This window comes from Thermobia domestica, chromosome 18 (assembly GCF_964235325.1).
Source record: "Thermobia domestica chromosome 18, izTheDome1.hap1.1, whole genome shotgun sequence".
Lineage (NCBI taxonomy): Eukaryota > Metazoa > Arthropoda > Insecta > Zygentoma > Lepismatidae > Thermobia > Thermobia domestica.
The window spans coordinates 109,720,880-109,735,123 of NC_137471.1; the positions used below are offsets into that span (position 1 = coordinate 109,720,880).

The 14,244-nt window shown below is 40.8% G+C and overlaps 2 non-coding genes across 2 annotated transcripts; both read left to right on the forward strand.

Moving 5' to 3' along the window:
- The first annotated feature begins 5,183 nt into the window (after positions 1-5,183).
- On the forward strand, positions 5,184-5,302 carry LOC145676265 (5S ribosomal RNA). Its single transcript, XR_014129361.1, has one exon. It is a non-coding gene; the product is annotated as a 5S ribosomal RNA (ribosomal RNA).
- A 177-nt stretch (positions 5,303-5,479) lies between these two features.
- LOC145676237 (5S ribosomal RNA) lies at positions 5,480-5,598 on the forward strand. The gene has a single exon (XR_014129333.1). It is a non-coding gene; the product is annotated as a 5S ribosomal RNA (ribosomal RNA).
- Positions 5,599-14,244: the final 8,646 nt, after the last annotated feature.

Here is a 14,244-nt window from a genome sequence, read left to right on the forward strand (position 1 = left end):
TGAGTGAAATATTGGAGGAATATAGTGTGCGTAGCAGATGATGTGCAGTGGCTTTGGATCGCCTGTGATAAGGTAAGGCATTTGCTATTTTAATTAACACATTTTATATACTGTAATCCTAATTATTTTTATGTGAATGTGCTTACTACTTGTGTATTCAGTGGGACCGATGTTTTAATATGTATGGTCAAGCAGTGTCGAGCCTGGTCAGTGTGTGGATAGGTGACCATTTTTTGTAAATCGATAACATTTAACTTTGTAAACACGGATGAAGTAGAAGTATAATTATTTTATTTTTTACCTCAAATATGTAGGACACTTCTCCTTTGTACATCAATTATTATTATTAGTTCAACTTGTTTACAAGTTAAATGAAAAGAATAGTCGTTATCGTGTGATGATTGTGCTCATTAGGCTAAAGAAGACTCGTGATAAGAAAGAAAAGAAGAACGGTGCTCAAGTTTCGTCACAGCATATTCTCAAAAATTTACAGGCAAAATTCAGTGTTCTGCATGAAAAGGCATATTTGTACGAAAAAAAAAAATTCTGCAGACGACAGAATTAAATAAAGTAATACACATGTATTTTACAGTTACTGGTGTAAAATCATTACAAGTGCTTTCCCAGGTGGTCAATAAAAAGCACGAATACTATTTAAGGGAGCCAAAACAGGAGAAAGCTGGGGGCCTGAGCGATAGCAAGAATGTGCGTCCAAAGTGAACAGGAGCGAAGGCGACGCGGGTATACGTATAAGCAAGGGTAGTGGAAACCAGTTAGTTTTCGAGTTTCAATAGCACTTGTCATGCATCCATACTAGTAGCGCCCCGCTTGTAAACATTAAGTACACTATGCAAGAATACACCGCCGGTGGAAAATAGTACCTAATACAGTTATCTTTCATATATACTGACTTATTTTACAGTAGTAACCCAACACTAGTAAACGTAAAATAAAAGTGTATAACTTTATATTTAATTCTATCGCCTGGCTTAGTTTTTCACCTGTAAGATGTACTTATTTAGAGCAAGTTTCTTAACTAGCAAATTAAACCGAGAACCACAGCAACCATATATATATTCTTATGATGTACTTTTCTTTGAGTGGTGTTCTCTGTCTATTGAATAACATTTTCTCAGTTTAATGCTAGCAAAAAACAAAACAAAATCAAAGTGTTTCTATATAAATTTAGTTCACCGTGTTGTAATATCACATGGAATTGAAAAACGAATAGTCGAACCTCTGCTATCTCGATCAAACTTCTCAGGATGATATACTGACTTACCGCAGAAGTTCGACTGAATACGTTTCTCAGTTCCATGGGAGAACCTGGAGAAGCAAAAGCCTGCGCAACGGAAAATACTAAATAAACTTGTAGAGCAGGTCAAGATGTATCATCATGCCAAGTTTCATTCAGATCAGAGAAGTTTGGCTGCAGCCATTTTCATTACAAAGCACAAAATGGATGGTCCCTAACCTCGAGAATCTTCACAATTGTCGACGAGTTGAACTGCACTCATCTGATCAAAATCAAACTTAAAATGGCAGTTCACTTTCAACTGTTAAATAATATGATATGCAGGCTTCTGCTTTCCTAGTTACAGTCTATCCACTGTGGTATGCATATTAGTAGAAATGTGAGAGTGCATATTTATTAAAGATTTGCTTCAAAAAGCGATGAAAGACATAGGCATTGCCGCGGGCGGTGATAACAAGATGCCGGAAAACGAACAAGCAGAAAGAATATGGGCTGAAGAAGTGTAAACGACGACGCGGCGGCCCGTAAAGGTGTTGCCGTCCTATTAAATGAATAATATCAAAAGAAAGAAAAAAAAGTAAAAAATTTCGCGCTCGTAATCAAGACAGAAAGCAACTAAAGGAAATCTTTGTTTTACGTCCCACGTTATGCCGCTTAGGCTAAAAGAGGCGCTGATTATGAGAAATGATTGAAATGGTGGTGGAATGAAGAAAGTGGGAGGAAACGGGAGAACCCCGCGGTAACCCACCGCACATAGTTTTTGTCCACCATAAAGTTAACTTGGCGGGGGCTCAAGATAGAAAGACGGTTGCAAAAACAAATAAACGATGTTGCATCCCGTAAAAATGTTGGCGACCTATGAAATCAATATTTTTTCTTAAAGAAAAAAAAGAATTAAAAAGAGAAAAAAAGGTCAAAATTTCGCGCTCGCTTCGCTCGCGATCAGCAGAGAAAAGAGGACGTGACGCACCCCTAAAAGTGTTGGCGACCGATTGAATAAATATTGTGGGTAAAAAAAAAAAAGTCAAAAATTTCGCGCTCGCTTCGCTCGCGATCGACATGAAAAAGGCAACGACGTGACGCCCGGTAAAATTGTCGGCGACCTATTCAATCAATATATTCGGTTGAAAAACAAAGTCAAAAGTTTCCCAATCGCTTCCCTCCCGATCGACATAAAAAAAAGGCAACCCCTTCACCTCTCCTTATGCATTCATCAGTAAACATACAACCATAGATCACAATACCACTCACATCACCTATCAGTTCTCCACGTCCATCAAGATCCAATCATCGCCCTGGCCCTTTATGATGATACACAACATTACATGTTATTGTGTGCATTGCCCCGCGTTACAATACATGACCAAAAAAAAAGAGAAAAAGAGCTGCACTGCCTTCAGTGTAGACATGTTCGTATTCGTAGAAAATGATTTTAGGTACACGATAGTACAGTAATCTATCTTCACATGCTTCACATGTGAACGATACCTACACATGAAGAGGGCTCCCGAGGTTTCCTTTTCCAATAGGATGGAGCTCCACCACACTTGCAGAATGACGAGAAGTTATGTTAATAAATATATCCCAGAGTGTTTCGTAACTCGCCCTTGGTCCTAATGATGAAGCGTTCTTCAGATGGCCCCGATGTCTCCACACATGATACTATGCGACTTCTTTTCACGAGGCTCTCAAAGATCACGTTTGTGTCCTAACATTCTCTGCAGATATGACACAGCTGCGATAGCGGATCACAGAAGCCTTTCCTCTCCTTACAAGAGACGTGTTCATTCGAGTATGGGAGTAATTCGACTATCGATCAAATATCTCCCGTGTCACGATAGTAGTCACTTTCAATTCTTCTAACGAAGGTAAGAAAAAATGCTATACAAACTTCCTTTCGGTATATAAAGGATTAGGGGCCCAGAGAATATTTTCTTTCAAGAGGATACATTCTTTTTCGAACACCCTGTATATAGATCCTCTAATTATAACTGCAAACAAAATGTTGATTTTGCAATTGCTTCCATGAGAGAAAATTCTGTGCACTTTCTTTCTGAAGGGCCGGGCCTAAACGTTTTCCTTAATCATTAAATTTAGTAGTTATCTACAATTACATAGTTTTCCATTGTTCTCAAAATAAAGATTTTTCTCTATGAATTGTTGAATGTTGCTAGGGATATTGAAGTAATTCTTTTTAGTGTTTTTTTCTTTACAATAATGTACTGAACGCCTGCATTAAGGAAGTTCGTGTGTCCATCTTGCAAAATGTTTCGTCTTTTTTCATGCCCACTAAGGTAAATATTCATTTTGCTCTTTTCTCTGTATGCAAACCACATTTCTTAAAGGCAACATTTTCATACAAATGTAGTACTAAAAACTTCTAATTGGCAACATCTGGGCTGCGAAGAGGAAAAAGAAAGAAATCTCGTACGTATTCGCGCGCAATTCGGAATTAGCCAATGAAAAGCACAAAAGCGGCCACCATCTCTCTCTCTTTCTTATTAACGGTTTTGTACTTTCTGCAGTTCTATCAGTGCTGCTAACCTCTTACTATATCATTGAATATGTATGTTTATATATATATTTTTTTTACAAAAAATCATACTACTACGGAATAATATTAAATGCCTGTAAACCCTCATTTCTGTTTGCACTTTCTGTTACACTACCTTCCCCGAACTTCTTTCAAGTTATTAAGTGCAGAACGGGGAGTTATACATATTTACTTGCGCTTTCACAATATCTGCACATTGTGTAATAATAGGAGACGTATAAAATAAAACTATATACTAATATATATACAGTACACATTCCACTATCCGAGGCTTTCCTTTTCTTTTCTTGCTGACGATAAATTACGCTTTTAGAAATGTTGTCTGAAAACAATAAGAATATGTGCAAAAAATACAATCAGAGGTAGAGGTCTTTAACAGGAAATAAGCAAGGGAGTTGAAAAATTTTTTATGCATGTAAAAAATATAGACATGAACCAACTTGTGAAATAAAAAGACCAGAAAACTACTCTTTCTAAATTATGTGTAAACTTTTTACCGAAAACGAAAGTTGCACGAAAGACTTTTTGTCCCTTTTTTGGCCTCCGGTGCTTGGGGTCCCTGGTTCAATCCCAGCTCGTGCCGTGTGAACTTTGTCGTGCATAAAGACCGTGCTCATGGGTTTTCTCGGGTTTCTCCCGTTTCCTCCCACTTTCTTCATTCAGTACTCATCATCACCGTCTCCTTTAGCGTAACCGGTATAAGTATGGGACGTAAATCTAAAGATTTCATTTCATTTCCCTTTTCTGCTCATACTGCTGATTATGCGCGATTATGCCAACATCCAACTCCGCGGATAATCGTGCGATTACTGTATATACAACTAATACAGATACGTAATTACATTATCAGTTACAGTATCGGTTTTTATTTACTAATTTGCCTCACTTTATTTGCATCCCTGCAGTAAATAATTCTTATCGATAATAGTTAAAATGTATATTACATTTTAGTGCTTCACGACTGAATGATCATCTGCCTTACGTTATCTCGCAGCTGAAGAGGATGCTACACTGAAAACTACCTTGCGTTATAAAGGGTAAGTGAAACATATCTTAAAAATATCTTTCATACATTTCATTGTGTACATTAAAGAATGTAAGTTTGCCTTTTTCCTGTAATCAATACTTAATAAAGGATTTATTTTTATTTATTTATATACAATTTCATACGTGGTTCGTGATAGTAAACTCGATAGGACACAGTGGCACTATGAACATCCGAATCACTCATCATTCGAACATTCAAATATTTATTCGAATATTAGTATATTCCAAGTAATGTTAACGACGTTAATATGCTTGCCTTTATAGTTAATAATGTCAATTCTTACTTAAAACATACTTCCTTAACAGGACATTGAAGAAAAGGTAGTTGCCAACGGCCATACCATGCTGAATATACCGGTTCTCGTCTGATCACCGAAGTCAAGCAGCATCGGGCCTGGTCAGTACTTGGATGGGTGACCGCCTGGGAACACCAGGTGCTGTTGGTATACTTTTTCTAATTTTGTTTTTCACAAAGACGAATATTCTCACATCGTTCACCACGATAATTTCGTAATCATGCATTACTTAAAACAATTAGCAACGCTTTGCACGCGCTGGTCTTTTTGAGTATTCACCGACAAACCTACGTAGCTACAATAACTCACTCGAAGCCATATGCATTCGCCAACGGCCATACCATGCTGAATATACCGGTTCTCGTCCGATCACCGAAGTCAAGCAGCATCGGGCCTGGTCAGTACTTGGATGGGTGACCGCCTGGGAACACCAGGTGCTGTTGGCATCTCTTTTTCAAATTTCATTATCCTTCAAGTACGAAAATACTAGAAACATTAATTTTATAGTACTTTCAAGAGATAATTTATCAACATTATTTCATAGCGATTAATCGATATTCTAAGCGTTATACCCACTATTTCTTACACTAACAGCCTGTTTATTTGCACGGCACATTAAAATAACCTGATTTCCGATCCGTGTGCACCTACTACTATACTTAACACGGAATGTATTACCACTTTTTAAAAGTAAATTATTATGACGAAGTGTAGATCTCCGGCGAGTAAATGCCTTTCGTATACAAGCACGACACATCTCCGCTATGTGCTTTACTTTTTTACTAACAGCATATAGAAATTGGATTTCAAGGTGTTTCTACATAACAGAATGAAGCAAATTTCGTGATTTAACTCTTTCGAATAATGTGTTGGTCCTGACAAGGACCGTTTGAAATGAAAAATCTTGAAGAAGATTTTTACTTAGAGCTTGTGTACTTGGTAACAGCCTTCGTACCCTCACTTACAGCGTGCTTGGCAAGTTCACCAGGCAAAAGAAGGCGCACAGCTGTTTGGATTTCCCGGCTGGTGATAGTTGACCGCTTATTGTAATGGGCCAAACGAGAAGCTTCAGCAGCAATACGCTCGAAGATGTCATTAACAAAGCTGTTCATGATACTCATAGCTTTGCTAGATATGCCAGTGTCAGGATGCACCTGCTTCAAAACTTTGTAGATGTAAATGGCATAGCTCTCCTTCCTCCTCCTCTTCTTCTTCTTATCTCCCTTGGAGATATTCTTTTGGGCTTTACCAGCCTTCTTTGCAGCCTTTCCGCTAGTTTTTGGTGGCATGATGACTCACTCGTTCAGCAAAATTAGATGTGTCCGCCGATTTATCGACTTCATTTAAATTACAGTACGTGTTTCAATTCGCGCCAACTGCCTTGCTTTTCATTTGATGCACTCGGGTGCACGCTTGAAGTAGTAACAAAACTGACTTGATTCATGGGAGGCCGCATACAGCGTCGGGAAATCAGTGAGAAATGCAGTCATTTACTCGCGCTCCAACCACGACACCCGGAAAACGTGTTGTACATCTACGCAACACTAACGGTACTTATCATACCTACGAACGGGAGATTCCTGAGGATCCCAGAAACTTCAATACACAAGATATTGTAGGCAATGACACGACGTGCGCTTGGTGTTCAGGCCCGCACTTAAGATCACATCATAGGGATATCTACGGAGAACCTACTACACCATTGAAGACCATCTCCTCTTCTCCCTCGACACAGCAGACCCCACGAGACTACAGTAAAATGGCGCTTCAAATGATACAATCCGTGTCTCAGGGGAACTCCACCCCCTCTACCTCAACCAGTCCATCAAGATCAGATACACAAGATGCAGAATTTCAGTTACCAAAGAAGACTTGCAAACCATTTGCAGAATCTGTCACTCCGGTTCCTACCTCAAACAAATTTGCGGCTCTTACAGGAGCCAACATCGATCCAGAACCGATGGATGCTACTAACGAAACATCCAAAACTTGGATGTATATATACAACTGCCCGTATTATCGGGGTTATGAACTCATAGCCAAGATACAGCAGAAATGCAAAGAAACCCCCACCTTTCGCCTAATGAAAGGTTTCATCAAGATCAAGTGTACTCTACAGGAGGACTTTTCTGTTATACAAGAAATCTGCTCAGAAGAAAAGCTCGAATACGCAACAGAAATACAGAAAAAGAATGATGTCGTCAAAGCAGTGATTCGTCACTTGCCCCTTGACACCAAAATTGAAGCCATCATTTCAGAACTGAAAGACAAAGGTTATCCTGTCCTTTCTGTCATACAATTATCTAAACGGAACATTCAAGACCCGTTTGGGAAGACTTTCTTCCCCCTTTTCTTAGTGATAATGAGAAAAACACTACGAGCCACATCAATTTTTAAGGAAGACTTACTACTTCATATGAAGATTCGTATTGAACCATATCGTTCTAAAGCATATTTACAATGCTATAAGTGCCAGCGTTTTGGCCACGGCCAAAGCACTTGTAAAGCACATCCCCGATGCGTCAAATGTGCCGGTGACCACTGGACTTTTGAGTGTAAAAAACGAGACCAGCTCACGCCTGCTACATGTGTTAATTGCACGGGAGATCATCCCGCAAACTACTCCGGATGTCCCAAAATTCAACGTCTTCTTCAGGGGAAAACCAACAAGACCGTTTCATCAGAAACAACGCAGACTTCCACGACCCAACAAATCACGCAGCCTATCCAGACCTTCTCCAACACAGATGACGGGACCTCATGGCCCCCTCTTCCGAAGAAAGATACACTTCCTTCAGTACCAGAAGACACTGCTGCTAACTCTTTCAAGGATCTTCTTCAGCTACTGAAAGACTTTGAAATCTTCAAATTACTCCCTCTCCTCAAGAAGTATATGCCGAAACTGAAAGAAGACAAAGACGTGTTCAGCAAGCTGTCAATCTTCATTGACATGCTTAGTGAATTCTTCAATTAACCACGACCTTTCCATACATACAGGATCACACCCTTATGAGGGCCACTCCAGGCCACCTCATTGGTTATCGCCGCTGCCAATCAGGATTCTTCCAAGCTCCCAGTGCTAATACTCTCTCATCAGCAACGACCAGACTCACAGCTGCTCAGGCGTTATGCAAGACTTCTACCAGACTCCACATTCCCTGGAAATCAGCGACAGTGGCTGGTTTGGTTACTACTTCATCTGTTAAAACTTCATATGCTCACACACTTCAAATAAGAGGCAGGGGCTTTAGGTAGCCCGGAACTCCGAATCGACTGAATTGTCATGATAAACTGCGGAAACTGCGGAAGCCGCAATTCCTCATCTAATCATCTGATCTTCTCAAGAAGTTCTTGCAGTGAGAATGAAGTTTAACGCCGAGAGAAGAGAAGACGCCGTGACACACCAGTAAACCTTGCGGTGTTAACTGAGGTGTGCTCCCCAACAAAGTGATCTCAGAGCTGAGATACTTAAAGACTCTGCATTGAGTCAATTAGAGAAGAGAAACTGTGTTTCACTGTGTTCTAATAAAGAAAAATTCACAACACATTTAACACACACCGCTTCCTGTGGAAATAGGCATTGTTTTTCGTCGGCTGGACCCCCTATTGTGAGTCAAGCTTCGCGCTGGCCATATAGGTTGTACAGCCTTTGGCGACAGTCGGCTGACGAGAACGCAATACTATCTCCCCGGGACAGCTTAGAGAAGCACAAGACACTAAAAATTTAGAGACTAACGGGCCCTTTGAAGGACCAAACCACCCCTATAGTGCAAAAGTGACATTGTGTGTACTCAGAAAGTGTGGCCCTTTTCAGGACCAAAGTGCAAAGTGTTACCAAACATGCCGCGTCCAAGGAAGATGACTCCTACCCGGAGAGTGCCAACCGTGCAAGACAAGACGGAGCGAGGGGAAGCTTCGTTCGAGATCACCAACCCAGATGCCTCAATAGATTTTGACCTGCTAGTAACGCTAGTCAACTTTAGCGGAGGGTTCAAAAGAGGAAGGGACATTATGGACCTTGTAGCAAGTAAGATGGACCTAACAAACGTGAAGATGAGAAAAACTGGACACAGGGAAATTACTTTTCTTTTTTCCAATCTTGTTACAAAAAATATGTTCCTTCGGCTATTCAGAGCTTCCGAGTTCGGCCCACAAGCGTACTTCGTGGAAGATGAAGAAGCCAACAACACAGAAGAAGAAGCCCAACAAGAGAAACACGACAAACAAGACCAAGATAAGAAGAAACCAACAACGCACAAAGACGAACCTTCCTTAGAAGAGAACAACACACACCAAGAAACCAATGAAGGAAGAGCTCCAGAAGAATCGAACGGCTTCACCCTGGTGAAGCCAAGAAGACAGAAGAAAGAAGCCAAACAAGAAGAAAAACAAAAGCACACCGGCCCTCTTCAGGACCAAACACCCAGAGAAAATCAGAAGACAGAGCAACGATCACCCACAAAAGCCAGCAACCAAACCCACTCTTCACCCCTGCCACATAATAGAGAGAATCATGATGGACCAATAGCTACAGCAGAATCCAGGAGCAGAACAAATCAAAGCAGAAGAAACAGCACCACCTTTACATGCGTCGTAAAAAGTGTACCAACTAACTTAGATGTGGAAGAAATAAAGTTGGAACTTAGGAAACAAAAACTCAACATCCGGAACATCACAAGAATCAAAACGGACAGAGGCCCAACACCCTTGCTGAGAATTTTCTCTGACGATCCACAGCAAGTGAACCAGCTACTAGCAACCGGAGTGAAGATACAACATAAACTATACAAAGTAGAAACTTCGAGGACGCTCCCAAGGCCGATGCCATGTCATAACTGCTACCAGTACGGGCACCTGAAGTACTGGTGCAAAGAAGAGAGAGTATGCAACCGCTGTGGCAAACAGCACAAAGAAGAGTGCAACAAACAAAGAAACAATAACTTCTGTGCCACGTGCATCAGCGATTCACACCGTACTGGTAGCAGCAGTTGCCCAAAAAGACCGCCAGCGCAACAACCAAGACGACCGCCACCACTAATAACAATAGAAGACAAATCAGATCCAACCACCGGCTCTTTTCAGGACCATCAGTCACCACAAACGCCCACAACAAGTACAGAAGAAGAAAGCACCAGTGAAATGAAGAAATGGATAGAAGCAGCAATAGAAAAAGCCACAAACAAAATAGTAACTTGGACGACATACATACTCACAACAACCACAAGTCAACAACAACGCAGAAACCTCACAATAGCCATAACAGCAGCGTCCAGAAAAATCTTCGGAAATACAGTCAACGCAATTACAACCACTACAGGCCAGATCTACATCAGCAACACCTACGCAGATACTGTGAAGAGGAATCCAAACTTAGACAGACCACCATTAAAGCAGAAGAAGCAGTGCGGAGATAACAGTGTAGAGCAGGGGTAATCAACGCAACTGGGACTGATGCAAACCGATGACGACCTGGCGAGACCATGGACAATGAATACAGATATGCATGCTTAAAAAATAACAGACTTCCCTACTAACAAAACACCTCCCAATTACAGACAACACAGCTAGTGTAACATTTACAGATAGGTTTTGTAATTTAAATTAAAATATAATTTATTAATTTATTAATACAGACATTTTTACATGGATTTTCACCACCCTTCACAAGTGGTTTTGCCATGTAAATACTATTGCATGCAGCATGACCGATACAGGGGGCTTTTTCCTGGATTCCAGGTTTTTTGTCCCTCTATCAGGACAATAAAATCTTCTTACGCGCTTTCCTGTCTTCTAATTTACTCTTCTTTCTTTCTATTTACACTTTATTCACAGATACGCGTGTAAATGTCTTCCGAAAAGATAGAAACCGCGAGACATACCCACCGACAGCAGCTTTAGGCTACTAATTGCATGGGGGAGAGGCATGTAGAATGTTGGTTGATGCCTTACCCACTATCCAGGGCGCGGGCTTTCCCGAGGGGCGTCCTTATTTTTAACTTTCTGTTTCTGGAGGCCGCAATTTTTCCTCTCATCTTATTACGAAAGAATATTGAACAATGTCTGGTCGCGGCAAAGGTGGAAAAGTCAAGGGAAAGAGCAAGTCCCGCTCCAGCAGGGCTGGCCTTCAATTCCCAGTAGGCAGAATCCATCGTCTTTTGCGAAAGGGTAACTATGCCGAACGAGTTGGTGCTGGCGCTCCCGTGTATTTGGCTGCAGTCATGGAATACCTGGCAGCTGAAGTTCTTGAGTTGGCAGGCAACGCTGCTCGTGACAACAAGAAGACTAGGATTATTCCACGTCATCTGCAGTTAGCTATCCGTAACGACGAGGAATTAAACAAGTTGTTGTCTGGAGTTACAATCGCTCAGGGTGGTGTTTTGCCCAACATTCAAGCTGTACTTCTGCCCAAGAAAACTGAGAAGAAGGCATAAATGTAAGACCTATATCTCATACAAATCGGCCCTTATGAGGGCCACAAACCCCTTTATAGAGGAGATTTATGATTGAAATGAATTGTTTTCGATATACAGACTCATCAAAAGTGTCTGAGATAGTTGCTTAGTGTCATTCGAAATTCTCGCTGCTATTCGATTAATTAGTATGTGTAGTCGTCGATCGTAATTGAAGCCCATAGGAAGTCACACTAACTTTAGAATACTCCAAACAGCGATGTGCTTAGTTCCCACTACATTATTAATTATAAGATCATTACCTTTTGTATTGTCGCTAGCTACATTTTTTTGATATTTGCGTACATCGGGCTCATATTACCCAGAGGACAGGACAGTCGAGCCCAGATTCTCAGCAATGGAAGAAAACCTCATACCACATATTCTCATGTACTTCATGCTAGACAAAGGAATTTCCAACATTCTTAAAGCACTCATGTTTCTCTCTTGCGTTGGCTTGGCTGAAATTACTCTGTTCAATATGTTCTCGACATTTATTATTGTTCATTACTATGCCCCAATGACATCATGAACAGAGCGGATCAGAAAACTTTCCTAAATTTCTTTTGCAACATAGTAATGACATTAAATGCACACTTAAGTACGATTTATTCTTTGCAAGGTCGATATTCATATTTGTGTGATATGTGTTATATGTATATGGTTTGTAATACGCAACTACTCTTATTCTCTGATCTCAGAACTCATTTGCTACTGTGCCCAACGAGCGAGCCTAGGTTTCTTGTAACTACTGCCTTTCTTTAGTAAATAATGTGAAGTATACAATGCATTAACCTACATCTCATATTTGTATTACTCTTTATTTTAGTAACCCGCTACGAAGTGTCATTAATTTACATGTAAATCACAATAGACACTACCGCAAAAGAAAAAAATCGAACCCAAGACCACGTAAACAAGATAAAGGACAAGATTCAGGTTTCTAACGCATTATTCGCCCCTCACAGCACAGTATAGAAGTTGTATAAGCCTCTATACGTACATCCTACTGTCAGAACAGAAATTCCGACTTGCGTTTCGCATCTCTCATGCTCGCTACTTCCAACAAATCGCCAATTTCCAACCAGAACCCCTTCTCCAGCATTAATACTGCTACATGATATGAATACGTATACATGAACGTACATAATGTAAAAAAAAACGTATGATTTTCTCAAATTAATCTCTCTACGTCTGTAATTTTGTGTGCATCAAAAGGCTTTAATGTAGTTACAAGAATTCTTATAATCTAACAGAAAATCGCACAAAGTAAATCTTTCCCTTTATATAAATTTGTTGGCTCTGAAAAGAGCCGTTTATGCCAATTTTATATCCAAAATAGGAGGAACCCCAACTTAACCTCCGAAACCGTACAGGGTTCTTCCTTGCCTTTTCAAGGCATACACAACATCCATAGCTGTCACTGTCTTCCTCTTGGCGTGTTCTGTGTATGTAACAGCATCTCTAATTACGTTCTCCAGGAATACTTTCAATACTCCTCGGGTCTCTTCATAAATGAGACCAGAGATACGCTTCACACCACCACGGCGAGCAAGACGCCTAATAGCGGGTTTGGTGATACCCTGGATGTTGTCACGAAGAACTTTACGGTGGCGCTTGGCACCTCCTTTGCCAAGACCCTTGCCTCCTTTTCCACGTCCTGTCATTTCGATATGTTACTGCTTCGCTCACCACACACGAGAAATACAAGCCCAAGCAGCCCAAGACTCGTGGTTTTGTTCCTTCGATCATGCAGGGAAAGCACGGAGGAAAAACACAAAACGTGTCTAAGCCAATGAGAACTGTCCTTTTCGACTGACTTTATCCAATGAGAAATAGCTTGATTTAACGGTTTTGCTCTTTATATAACTTGACTTCATTCAGCGCGCAATTATTTGAAACAAGTCGTGACAGTTGCAATGGCACGTACCAAGCAGACAGCTAGGAAATCTACTGGAGGCAAAGCTCCTCGAAAGCAGCTTGCCACCAAAGCTGCAAGAAAGAGTGCTCCAGCTACCGGTGGAGTGAAAAAGCCCCATCGTTACAGGCCTGGTACTGTGGCTCTCCGAGAAATTCGTCGTTACCAGAAGAGCACTGAATTGCTCATCCGCAAGCTGCCCTTCCAACGACTCGTCCGAGAAATTGCACAAGATTTCAAGACAGATCTTCGCTTCCAAAGCTCAGCTGTCATGGCTTTACAGGAGGCAAGTGAAGCTTACCTTGTAGGGCTTTTCGAAGACACCAACTTGTGTGCTATTCACGCAAAGAGAGTCACAATCATGCCTAAGGACATTCAGCTTGCTCGCCGCATCCGTGGGGAACGTGCTTAAGTTTGAAGTTCTGGCACTGAGTTCAAAAACGGTCCTTTTTAGGACCAATACACTACTTAGAGATGCTGTTATCCTAACAAGGATCTTGTCCATACTTGTTATCTTTTTTTTTAAATTCTCACGCCGTATGTTGCATAGTTAATACATCTACCTTCGTTTTCCTGTCGTTTCGTATATCATCCTATCTTTCAAGTATATTCTTTAGTTTTCCCCTATGTTTACCGATTGATTATCTTCGTTTTATGTGGTCAAGGGTTCGATTTTGCCATATGTTGCATAACTTAACTTCGATTCAACCACTGTTTGCCCTTCT